Here is a 10,778-nt window from a genome sequence, read left to right on the forward strand (position 1 = left end):
TAGTGTTACAGCTATTGCACTGTAGATTTACACCCTAGCTTGCTGTGCACTGAGTCTCCATGTAGACAATATCACAGTCAACAAAGGAACTCAGAGAGAAACAGGAGGGGCAAGTGGTATCCTGTGCTGTACTGTCAGTATGCCCAGTATATTGCTTGTGAGCAGAATATAAACCCTTTCCAGTGAAATGCAGCTTCATGTAAGTTTTTCTGAGGGGTACTGCCTGCCCACTTGGATATGGGAAAGCAAATTTGTTCAAATGAGAACTGCCCTGTCCCTCACACTGCCTCTCTTTGAGCACATACTCCCATTATACATAAGGTTTATTCATAAGGGATGGGGGAACTGGGAAGAAACCCTCTGGTTAAAATTAATTAGCAGCACATTACTGCCTAAATTTTCTTTTTTAAGTGAGCAAATACAAAATAATGTACAATATCCACACATTGAGAATCAGGATTAAAGCTTTTAGGAAAAGATAATTTAATGATAAAGATGTCATTTAAAATCTATAGATTGAAAGTGTTTTAAATATTTTCAACTGAAATACAGACAGAAAGGAGAACTGATTCCACTGGGGCAAGAATGACAAACTTAATCTTTTCTACTTTGTTCAGTGTAAATCAGCCACGCCAGGGTGCCCTGCAGAAAGTATGGGAGGCTGGTAGTGAACTCTGCTTGTTCCCTAATATTTTGTAGCTTTAGGGTTCTGAGCACGATCCAATTAAAGTCAGTGGTGGCAGGAATGGGGCTAATAACCATCCAATTGTTACTTATTTAATTCATTTTGCCTAAAGCCTAGAACAGAGGCTCTTTCATCTGCTAGTGGAGTTATATCTCCAAATACTTACAAGTCATCTGAGAGCCAGACTTAGGACTTTCAAAGTCACAATTCCCTCCCTAGCTACTAGAGTTGAGCAAATAATGTTTTGTTTTGTTTTGTTTGGTGGCTGAACTAAAAAATCAGGAAAACAAAATCATTTTGGGCTGACTCAAAGTGGAAATTTTTAATTTTTTCTCGCAAAAAAAACCCACCCAACATTTTCATTCCATTTTTGTGGGTTTTTTTATTGTTTTGTTAGCTTTAAAACAGTAAAAAAACAATCTAAATGTTGAAACAAAATGTTTCAAATAGAAAAGATGAAACATTTTGTTTTTAAAACGTTGAAATGTTTTGACTTTCTGCTTTGGTCAAAACTATTCACCATTCACACTATTCACCTTTGATCCAAGTTCATGAGTAAGTTCAGTTGGCCCCAAACTGTCTTTTTGAGTGAATAAATTAGTCATCCAAAAATGTTGTCTTACTCTTTTGGCTACCTTGTTGCTACGGGGGGGGGGGAAGTTGCATGCTATCCAGAAATCTGAAGTTTGCAAAGTTGTAATGAGTGATTTTTTCTCAGTACGAATATATCACATCACATAAAACAGGTAACGCCCATTAATGAGTCACAAAACAAGGACTGCAAAACATCTACAACCTACTGATTGTCAGAAAAGCAAAACAAACAAACAAAAGTGAAAGATAAGGAAGAAAATGTATTCCAGATTTTTGAGAAAGCTAAGGTGGCAACATATTTTGTCACATACAATAAATATTTTTATTATCTGAATAATAAACAACAATGATGTTGCTGTATTGGTCAGTTTCTAGCAGCACACACCAATGTAGATAATCAAAAAGATTTCATAGTCCACAGAAATGAACTAAATATGCAGCAGGCCCTGACTACTAGCCAGCTACAAGATGCGTTAAGTCTTGACCAACAAATTAGTTCCTGTTTGTTTGAACCATATTTAAAGTTGAGGCAGCTAAACCCAATCTACTTTCTAGGCAAGCTCCAATTTGCTTCATTTTCAGCTCAGGGATCATTAAAAGAAAAAAACTCCAGAAAACGATGAGGTGTTTAAAAATACATATGGCAGATCTGACTCTAGCGCCTCTTTGGGGCCAGTCATCTAGGCTAAGATGACTACCCCAGACTTGGGAGTACATGGACTTCAGCACACAGTTACACCTCGCAAGAACAGGCCCGCAGACTCACCAGCTCAGGCACAGAGTCTGCCCCAAGAGCTAATGGTGTTTGACTGGCCCATCAAAAAGCAAATCCGCTTAATTCCAGGACCGGGGGAGGGACATAGTGGGGGAGGAACACGCTCAGAGGTGGGTGAAGGGGACAAGTTAGGGTGGTTAGTTATTGGGGTGGAAGAGCCTTGAAGCCCTCAGCTCACCGCCTCCAATCTCCTTCCATACCTCGTGCAAGCCTTCCACTCCAGGATCCCATTGTCCCTGAGCAAATTCTGCCTTCAGGCACCTCATCCCCAGTCCTCCAGCCTCCGCTCCTTCATCTCCCCTCCTAAGCCCCATGCTTCCCCTGTCTTGCCCCCTGCTCCTCTAGCCTCCCTGCTCTGGCTTTCCCAGCTCTGCCCCCTCCACAGCCCCAGATGGCTCCTCTCTCCCTGCGGCCAGGCTGCAACCACTACCAGATGCTGCAGCTGTCTGTCTGCTGGTTCCAGCTTCATCCTCTGCATTGCTGCTGCTGCTGGCCCAGCTGAACGAAGAGCAAAGTGTGTGTGGGAGTGCTTCTGGGCCACATGCGGGGTGGGGAGTGATGTCAGGGTGAGGTGACCAGCACTGTGCAGGGCAGGGGGTCACTCCAGCTCCTCCGCACTGGTCCAGATGTGTGAGATTTCAGAGGGTAGGTGTGAGTGTATGTGACGGGGTTCAAATGAGTGAATCTCACAATTCAGCCATGAAACTTGAAGTGCCTGTTGGTCTATAAAAGCAACAGATTGATTTCTCCCTCTGCACTGGCCCAGTTCTACTGGCCAGGATGTTGTAGGGGAAGATTAGTTTATTTTTAAGGTCAGAAGGGACCATTTTGATAATCTAGCCTGACTTCCTGCATAACATAGGCCAAAGGACCTTACCCAGTAATTTCTGTCAAATCCGTAATGTCTGTTTGAGCTGGGGCGTATATTATAGAAGACCCAAAACTCAACCAACGCCCACCCGTGAAAGAAAGTACACCTGTACCCCGATATAACGCGACCCGATATAACATAGGTTCTCATACAACGCGGTAAAGCAGTGCTCTGAGGGGCGGGGCTGCTTTAATAACAGAAATGCTCGAGGCCAAAGCAAGTTCGATACAATGCGGTTTCACCTATAACGTGGTAAGATTTTTTGGCCCTTGGGAGACTAAAAATCTTACCACTTATCGGTGAAACCGCGTTATATCAAACTTGCTTTGATCCACCGGAGTGCGCAGCCCTGCTCCCCCGGAGCGCTGCTTTACCACGTTATATCCGGATTCGTGTTATATTGGGTCGTGTTATATCGGAGTCGAGGTGTAACAGTGTCTAAGAGGCTGCTTCCCCCTACCTTTTCAGAGCAGGGTGTTGTAGCTGTAGTGGGAAATTCGGGAAGTGCCTTATGGCCTGTTATTCTCCTATATGGGTGCACTGTGAAAAGTGAGTAAAGCTTGCTTTCAATATGCCATTTGTCTGCTCAAAAGTCTGTGAAGGACATTTTTCTGTGGATTGCGTATGGCCATTAAGAAAGCTGGACTGTGTACAATCACTTGTACAATTAGGGGTAAGTCTTCTGAAATTTTGTAATTGCTGGTGAGAGCCAGCTACTTGCTATTGATGGAGAAGGTAGTGTTGAAGTTTGATTTTTTTTTTTAGGTAGTCTTTGGATGCTTTAACTTCATTTTCCTATGTTCAAATGTCTTCGTTTCTTCGACTTCAGTCAAATTACTCCACATATACTCTGATGAAACAGAGAATTTGGCCCGATGTAATCTCAAAATAAAACTGAAATGTCAATGAGAATTGCTTTAAATGGATATTGTCATTGGTGTATAGTAATACATATGATACTTTTTTTAGTTCTAACAATTTGCTGTGATTACAATACAATTCAATCCCTTGTATGCAGTTTCTATTACTGAGTGCTCAGATGAGGAAAAGGCATGAGTTAATGCAATTATTTTCATTCCTAATTACGAATTTGTGTTCATGATATAGCACTTAATCTATCTTGTGTCATTTTAGAAATATTAAATATTACACATTTAAAATTGACTCCTTGAAGTTGGTAAAATAAGGAGAGAGATTGGTTAACCATCTCCACTTCTGAATGAGTCCATTCCTCGTTTTGTCCAAGGATGTCTGAATGTTTGATGTCCTAAACATTAACTTTAACTTTACTGAAGTAAAATAAAAAAAAAATCTGACCTCAATCCCAGTTCTCTATGTGGCCCTGTGACAATCTCTCTCTCTCTCTCTCTCCCTGCCACACCAAAGTTGGGAGATGTCTTAAATTGGCCTCATATATTTTTCTGGTTTGTTTTTTGTGCTCCACTAAAAGTTGGTTAATAGGATCAGTTGCAGAAGAGTGTTTCCCTTTAGTGGACACTCCCTCACTGCTTCCACTCTGTATAGGAAACTGGTATTTGATGACCTTTTGCACCAGCAATTCTGTTTCCCGAAGCAGAAAATTAAGTTTTCTCTTTTTTACTGTGGAGAAACCAACATGTGTCCCATAGTCATGCAAGACTGTCCTGACATACAAGCTGCAGAATGTGAAAACAGTGTGCCTTAGCAGCCAGGGCAGCAGAATCTGTATCAGAAATGGATGCAGTAGGTCTGATTCTTATTCATACTAGGTCCCCTTTAAACTGGCCTGGCTGTGCTAAGAAGTCTTAAAGTGGGTATTCACCGACAGAGTGGTGTAGTGTGACCGTAGTGTAAATGAGACTCAGATCCCATATCTTCTCTTTCAGAACTGTATCTTGCAATAAATGTTCAGACTTCAGCAAGATTTCTGAATCTTACTAATACAAACCAGAATGGGGTCATGAAGTATGTTTACATAGCAAAAAAAAAACAACCAGGGCAGCAAGTCTCAGAGCCAAGGACAAGTGACTTGGGCCCATGGTGCTTGCTCTTCAGGGCTAAAAATAGCACTGTAAACTTCGGGCTCAGGCTTGAACCTGGGCTCTGAGACCCTCCCCTCTTGCCAAGTCCTAGAGCCCAGGCTGTAGCATGAGCCCAGATATCTACACTTGTATTTTTAGCTCTGCAGCACAAGCCCTGCAAGCCTAGGTCATTTGACTGGGCTCAGAGTAGGGTGACCACGTTTTCAAAAGTCAAAAGCAGGACACATGCAAGAGACCCACCCCACTCCATGACCCTGCCCCCTGCTCCTCCTCATCCCCCCGAGGCCCTGCCCCTGGCCAGGCCGTAAGCCAGAGCCAGGCCATGGTAAGAGCTGCCCCAGGAGCCTGGGCTGCTGTGGGGAGCCCCGGATCGTCCACGTACCCTGGGAAGGGTGCCAGGGTGCCTGAAAGCTGCCTCCTGCCCTTGGCATGGACCTCAGGGGGGAGGGGAGGAAGAGGAGGAGCAGGGGTGGAGACTCATGGAGAGGGAGGGGCTACGGCCCACCTCATTCCCCCTGACACACACATCAGGAAGAGGCTGGCGCCTTCCTTGAGCCTCCAGCAGGGAATCCAGGACAAATGCTGTCCCGGAGTCATTCAGACTGGTTTCGGGACTTGAACTCTGCATTTCGGAACCGTTCCACCCAATATGACATGGGTGGTCACCCTAGCTCTGAGACTTGCTGCCGTGGAATTGTTTTTTTTTGTATAGATGTATAAGTAACCTCAGACACAACAAGTGTGAATATTATAAGCACAGATGTAAAAATAAGGCAGAATTTGTCCCCAAAGGGTAAGTTTCATCATGGAATGCAGAAAGTAGGGGCCTGATCTTCAGCTGGTATAAATGCATGTAGGGCTATCAACATCAACAGAGCCATGCAGATTGATACCAGCTGAAAATCTGGCTATAGTTGCTTAGAATTCTGACCAGTAAATTTCACAGGAGTGCTGCTTTGCCAGCAGCCCTCTTAGTAAGTTCCCAACCGTCACACTGCTCATATTATAATTATTTGTTTAATCTTCAGACTCTGTTGGGTGTTATCTTGCTAGTTCTCCCACTTTAGCCAGGTTATGCTCATCTGGATGAGCTATGAAATGCCTCGCTAGATCATATTGGTTACTGCTTCTCTGGGCCCTGTATCTGCATGTGGAAATTCAGAAGTCCACTTATTTAAACTGTTAATATTAAAAATAATTCAATCTTACAGTGGATTAATCCACTCTGCCCAATGCGTAGCTAATTCAAATTAGTTTGGGTTTTTTCCTCAGGTTTTTCTTGATGGAAACTTTATTCCTCCCATAACAGTCTTCACATTAAAATTTTCTTCCTGAAGTTTATTCAGCTCCTGTTGTATGTATGTTACCCAAACTGCTATTGTGCACATCCTCTAAGATCTGAGGCAGCCAAAAGTGGTTTCCTGTCCAATTAAATTTAGAATTTTGCCTATACATCTCAAGTGAAAGATTGAAGCTATGTGTAAAAATTAGTCATAAGTACCATGTTCTAGTTTGTTCATCAGTGGATGGCACAGCCTTTCCTTTATGCTACTCATCCAAAGTTAATCAAAAAGAAAATGTTTAAATTAGGCTGGGTTTCAAAATGAATAATGTATACATTTTTTTCTGGCAGAAAATATGGAATAGTGAAAATCTAACCCTTTTTCTAGCCTGAACAAAAGTACAAGGTAATCCAATCAAATGAATAGAAGTGACACAGAGGAGCATTACACTCATATTAGAGATGCTTTGAATCTTGTTATTCATGCTCTGTTGTTGGCAGACGGCTTAATGTATTAAAACAGGCAAGAGAGCTTTGCAGACTGCATGGCTTCATAGGAGTCCAAATGGAGACGGTTCAGGCAGTAGCTCATTGTAGTTTGGGGACTCACTGAGAGAAGAAAATGACTCTGTGTCACACCGAATTAGCAAAGTACCAGTGCAATGCATAGACAAAGCTTAATGACAAACATTGTGCTGGCAGACTGAAGGCTGGCTAACTTGTACAAAGCGTACAAAACATTTCCGTTCTTTGGACTACATACTGTACAGGTGACATACGTCTTTTTAACAAAGTCAGGCAGACTCAAAAAGAAGACAATAGTTATAAAAGCAAGGGGTATTGAAAGAGAGGAGAAAATTGGTTGTTGGGCTATTCCACTCACATTGTGGATTTCATACACAGTGGTCCAAACTTCTGCTCTGATGTACTTCCTGGATTTCTGTGTCAATGTATACAATAATAATTTCTACATCTCTGTCCATAAGATAATAACAGATTATGTTACTGAGCCCTTTTAGAAAGCTTTTGGCTGTTTCTCAATGCCAGCAATATTTTGGACCGGAGCGTACGGGAAAAACAAGTACCCCCCACCCCTTTCCTCCCCTCATTTACAGAAAATTAATTCTCCTTCTGGCAGTCAGCCTGCTTTAGTCATATTCAACAGTGGGGTCCTCTTCTTCAGAGTTCAAGCAAATTAACAGAGTTGGGGTCTCAAATTCTTTTCCTACGGCCTCGCCTTGATGCCTCCAGTGGAAAAATGATCCTAATAGACTTGCTTCCCCAGTTTGCTGTGGCCACTTTTTGCTTCATGTTGTACGAAGTAGGCTTAAACCAGCTGGGGATTCCCGGCACAGAATTCTCCCATGGAGGTGGAATCTTCATGGGCATTGAGCGAGGGGACACAGTGTAGCTGCCTCCTACACCCGCTGCCCACCCCACTCACCATAAGGGGAAGAATGGGGTATATCACAGGTGGGGCTAGAGGGTTATTGGGGATGGGAGCAGGGGTAGCAGAGCTGAGCTGTACAATGCCTGACTCTCTAATGGGCTGAGGGACTTTACAGCAGCAGTGCCAACACCAAAAATTAGTGCCTGGGCCTGGGCCAGGCAGTTGGAGTCAATATCTTGTGACCACCACCACTCTGCCTGGATTTAAAGGAGAATGAAGGCCAATAGTTCTCTTAAAAATGCATATCAAGGGCTGGAGGCAGTGTATACTCCATCGTGATGATTATTTCAGCTAACTAGCCAGATTCTGAGATACATCATCTACCAGAATAAGGCCTGATGTGTCAGTCTGTTCTCCAGAGTATTGAATCAAGAAATTGTAGAAATGTAGGGCTGGAAGGGACCTCAAGAAGTCATCTAATCTGTCCCCCAGTGCAGAGACAGGACCAAGTATAACTGGGCCATCACTGTCCTGTTTGTCTAACCCCTTCTTAAAGCCTCCAGTGATGAGGATTCCACAACACCTCTTCCAGTGCTTAACTAACCTTATAGATAGAGAGCTTTTCTTAATATCTAACCTGAATCTCCCATGCTGCAGATTAATCCAATTACTTCTTTTCCTACCTGAAGAACAATTGATCACATCCTCTTTAAAACAGCTTTTAACATATTTGAAGACTGTTATTAGGTTCCTCCGCCCCTCAGACTTCTTTTCTCAAGAATAACATGCTCAGTGTTTTTAAACTTTCCTCATAGGTCATGTTTTCTAAGCCTTTTACTATTTTTGTTGCTCTCATCTGGATTCTTTTCAATTTGTCCACATGATTTTTTAAAGTGTGGTGCCCAAAAATGGACCCAATACTCCAACAGAGGCCTTACTTATGACAAGTAGAGCAGAACAGTTACCTCCTTTGTCTTATGCATGATATTCCTGTTAATACACTCCAGAATATTTGCCTTTTTTGCAACTGCATCACATTATTCGCTCATATACAGTTTGTGGTCCACTATAATTTTTTCAGCAGTACTACTGCCTAGTCAGTTATTCCCCATTTTTGGTTGTGCTTTGTCCTCTTCACTTATCTTTATTGAATTTAATCTTGTTGATATAAATCAGACCAGTTCTCCAATTCATCAAGGTCGTTTTGAATTCTAATCCTGTTCTCTAGAGTGCTTGCAACCTCTCCCAGCTTGGCATCATTCGCACATTTTATCAGTGTACTTTCCACTCCATTGTCCAAGTCATTAATGAAAATACTGAATAGTACCAAACTCAGGAAACACCTCTGCAGGACCCCAGTAGATATACCCTCCAACTTTGATAGTGAACCTTTGATAACCACTCTTTCAGTCTGGTTTTTCAACCAGCTGTGTAGACCATATTTTCCTAGTTTGCTTATGAGAATGTCATGTGGGACTATTTCAACACGTACTGTTTCCCCCCTACCCATTAGGCCAGTAATCCTGTCAAGGAAGTTAATTAGATTGACAAATTATATTTGTTCTTGACAGATCCATGTTGACTATTATTTGCCACCCTATTACCCTCTAGGTGCTTATAAATTGATTGATTAATAATTTGTTCCAGTATCATTCCAGGTATTGAAGCTGGTCTGAAATTTTCTCGGTCCTGTTTGTTCCTCTTTTTAGGATAGGTACTATGTTTGCCCTTCTTCAGTCCTGTGGGACCTCACCTGTCCTCCAGGACTCAGTTCTCAGAGATAATTGCTAATGGTTCAGAGATTGGTTCAGCTTGTTTTTAAGCACCCTACAATGAATTTTGTGAGACATGGAGGAAGGCTACTAATGGAGTTGTTCAGGGATCAGTCTTGGGACAATTCTTATTCAATATTTTATTAAAAGCTTGGGACGATCAGTAGGAGGGTGCCAGTGAAATTGATGATACAAAGTTGAGAGGCATCTTCAGTACAGAGGAGGATCAGAATATTATTCAGGAAGATCTGGATGACCCTGAAGACTGGAATTGCAGCAATGGGATGAAATGCAATAGTATGAAATAGAAGGGCATGCATTTACGTTCTAATAATAAGAATTTCTGTTACAAGCTGGGGGCTGATCAGCTGGAAGCATCAGATGAGAGAGACCTAGATCTGTGGGTTGATTACAGGATGTCTATAAGCCACTAATGCGATGCAACTGTGAAGAAGGCAACTGCAATAGTAGGAAGCATTGGGTGAGGCATTTCCAGTAGAGATAGAGAAGTATCAGTGCCATTGTACAAGGCAGTAGTAGGACCTCATTTGGAATACTTTTACAATTCTGCTCACCCACATTCAAGAAAGATGAATCCATACTGGAACAGGAGCAGAGAAGAGCTAGCCGGATGATCAAGGGACTGGAGGGCCAACCTTACGAGAGTAGACTGAAAAAGCTTGTTGTGTTTAGTCTAGCAAAAAGAAGGCTGAGAGGGAATATGATTGCTCTCTATACATACATTGGGGGGGGAAGGGGGAGAAATATCAGGGAGGGTGAAGAGCTGTTTAGGACAATGTTGGCAAAAGAACAAATGGATATAAACTGGCCACGAACAAATTCAGTCTGGAAATTAGAAGGTTTTTAAGCATCAGCGGGGTGAGTTTCTGGAACAACCTCCCAATGGGGGTGTGGAGGAAAACAACGTAGTTAGTTTCAAGAGAGAGCTGGACAAAATTCTGGGTGTAATTGTATGATGGAGATGCTTATGACGGTAGGACGCAGGGCTCAGCAGCCCAGGGGCTTACTTCCAGGTTATGTTTTATGTTACTAACAGCTCATGCTTCAGGTTTTCAGCCAGCCACCTGAGGGGTCAGGAAGGGATTCCTCTTCCCCCACTACACACAGTGTATTCTAGGAGGGTTTTTTATCCCCTTCCTCTGGAGCATCAGGGATGGCCATAGCTGGAGATGGGATGTTCGGCGGATAGAGCCAGGGCTCCGAAGTGGCACTGAGATTTCTCTCTCTCACACACACGTGCCTGACTGGCTGGTTGTAGCTGACATGCACAGACTGATCGCCATATGTGGAGTAGGAAAGGAATTTTCTCTCAGGTCAGACTGTCAGTGACCTTGGGTTCTTTTTGCCTTTTCTGTAGGAGGTGGATG

Source organism: Chelonia mydas, chromosome 7 (assembly GCF_015237465.2).
Source record: "Chelonia mydas isolate rCheMyd1 chromosome 7, rCheMyd1.pri.v2, whole genome shotgun sequence".
Classification (NCBI taxonomy): domain Eukaryota; kingdom Metazoa; phylum Chordata; order Testudines; family Cheloniidae; genus Chelonia; species Chelonia mydas.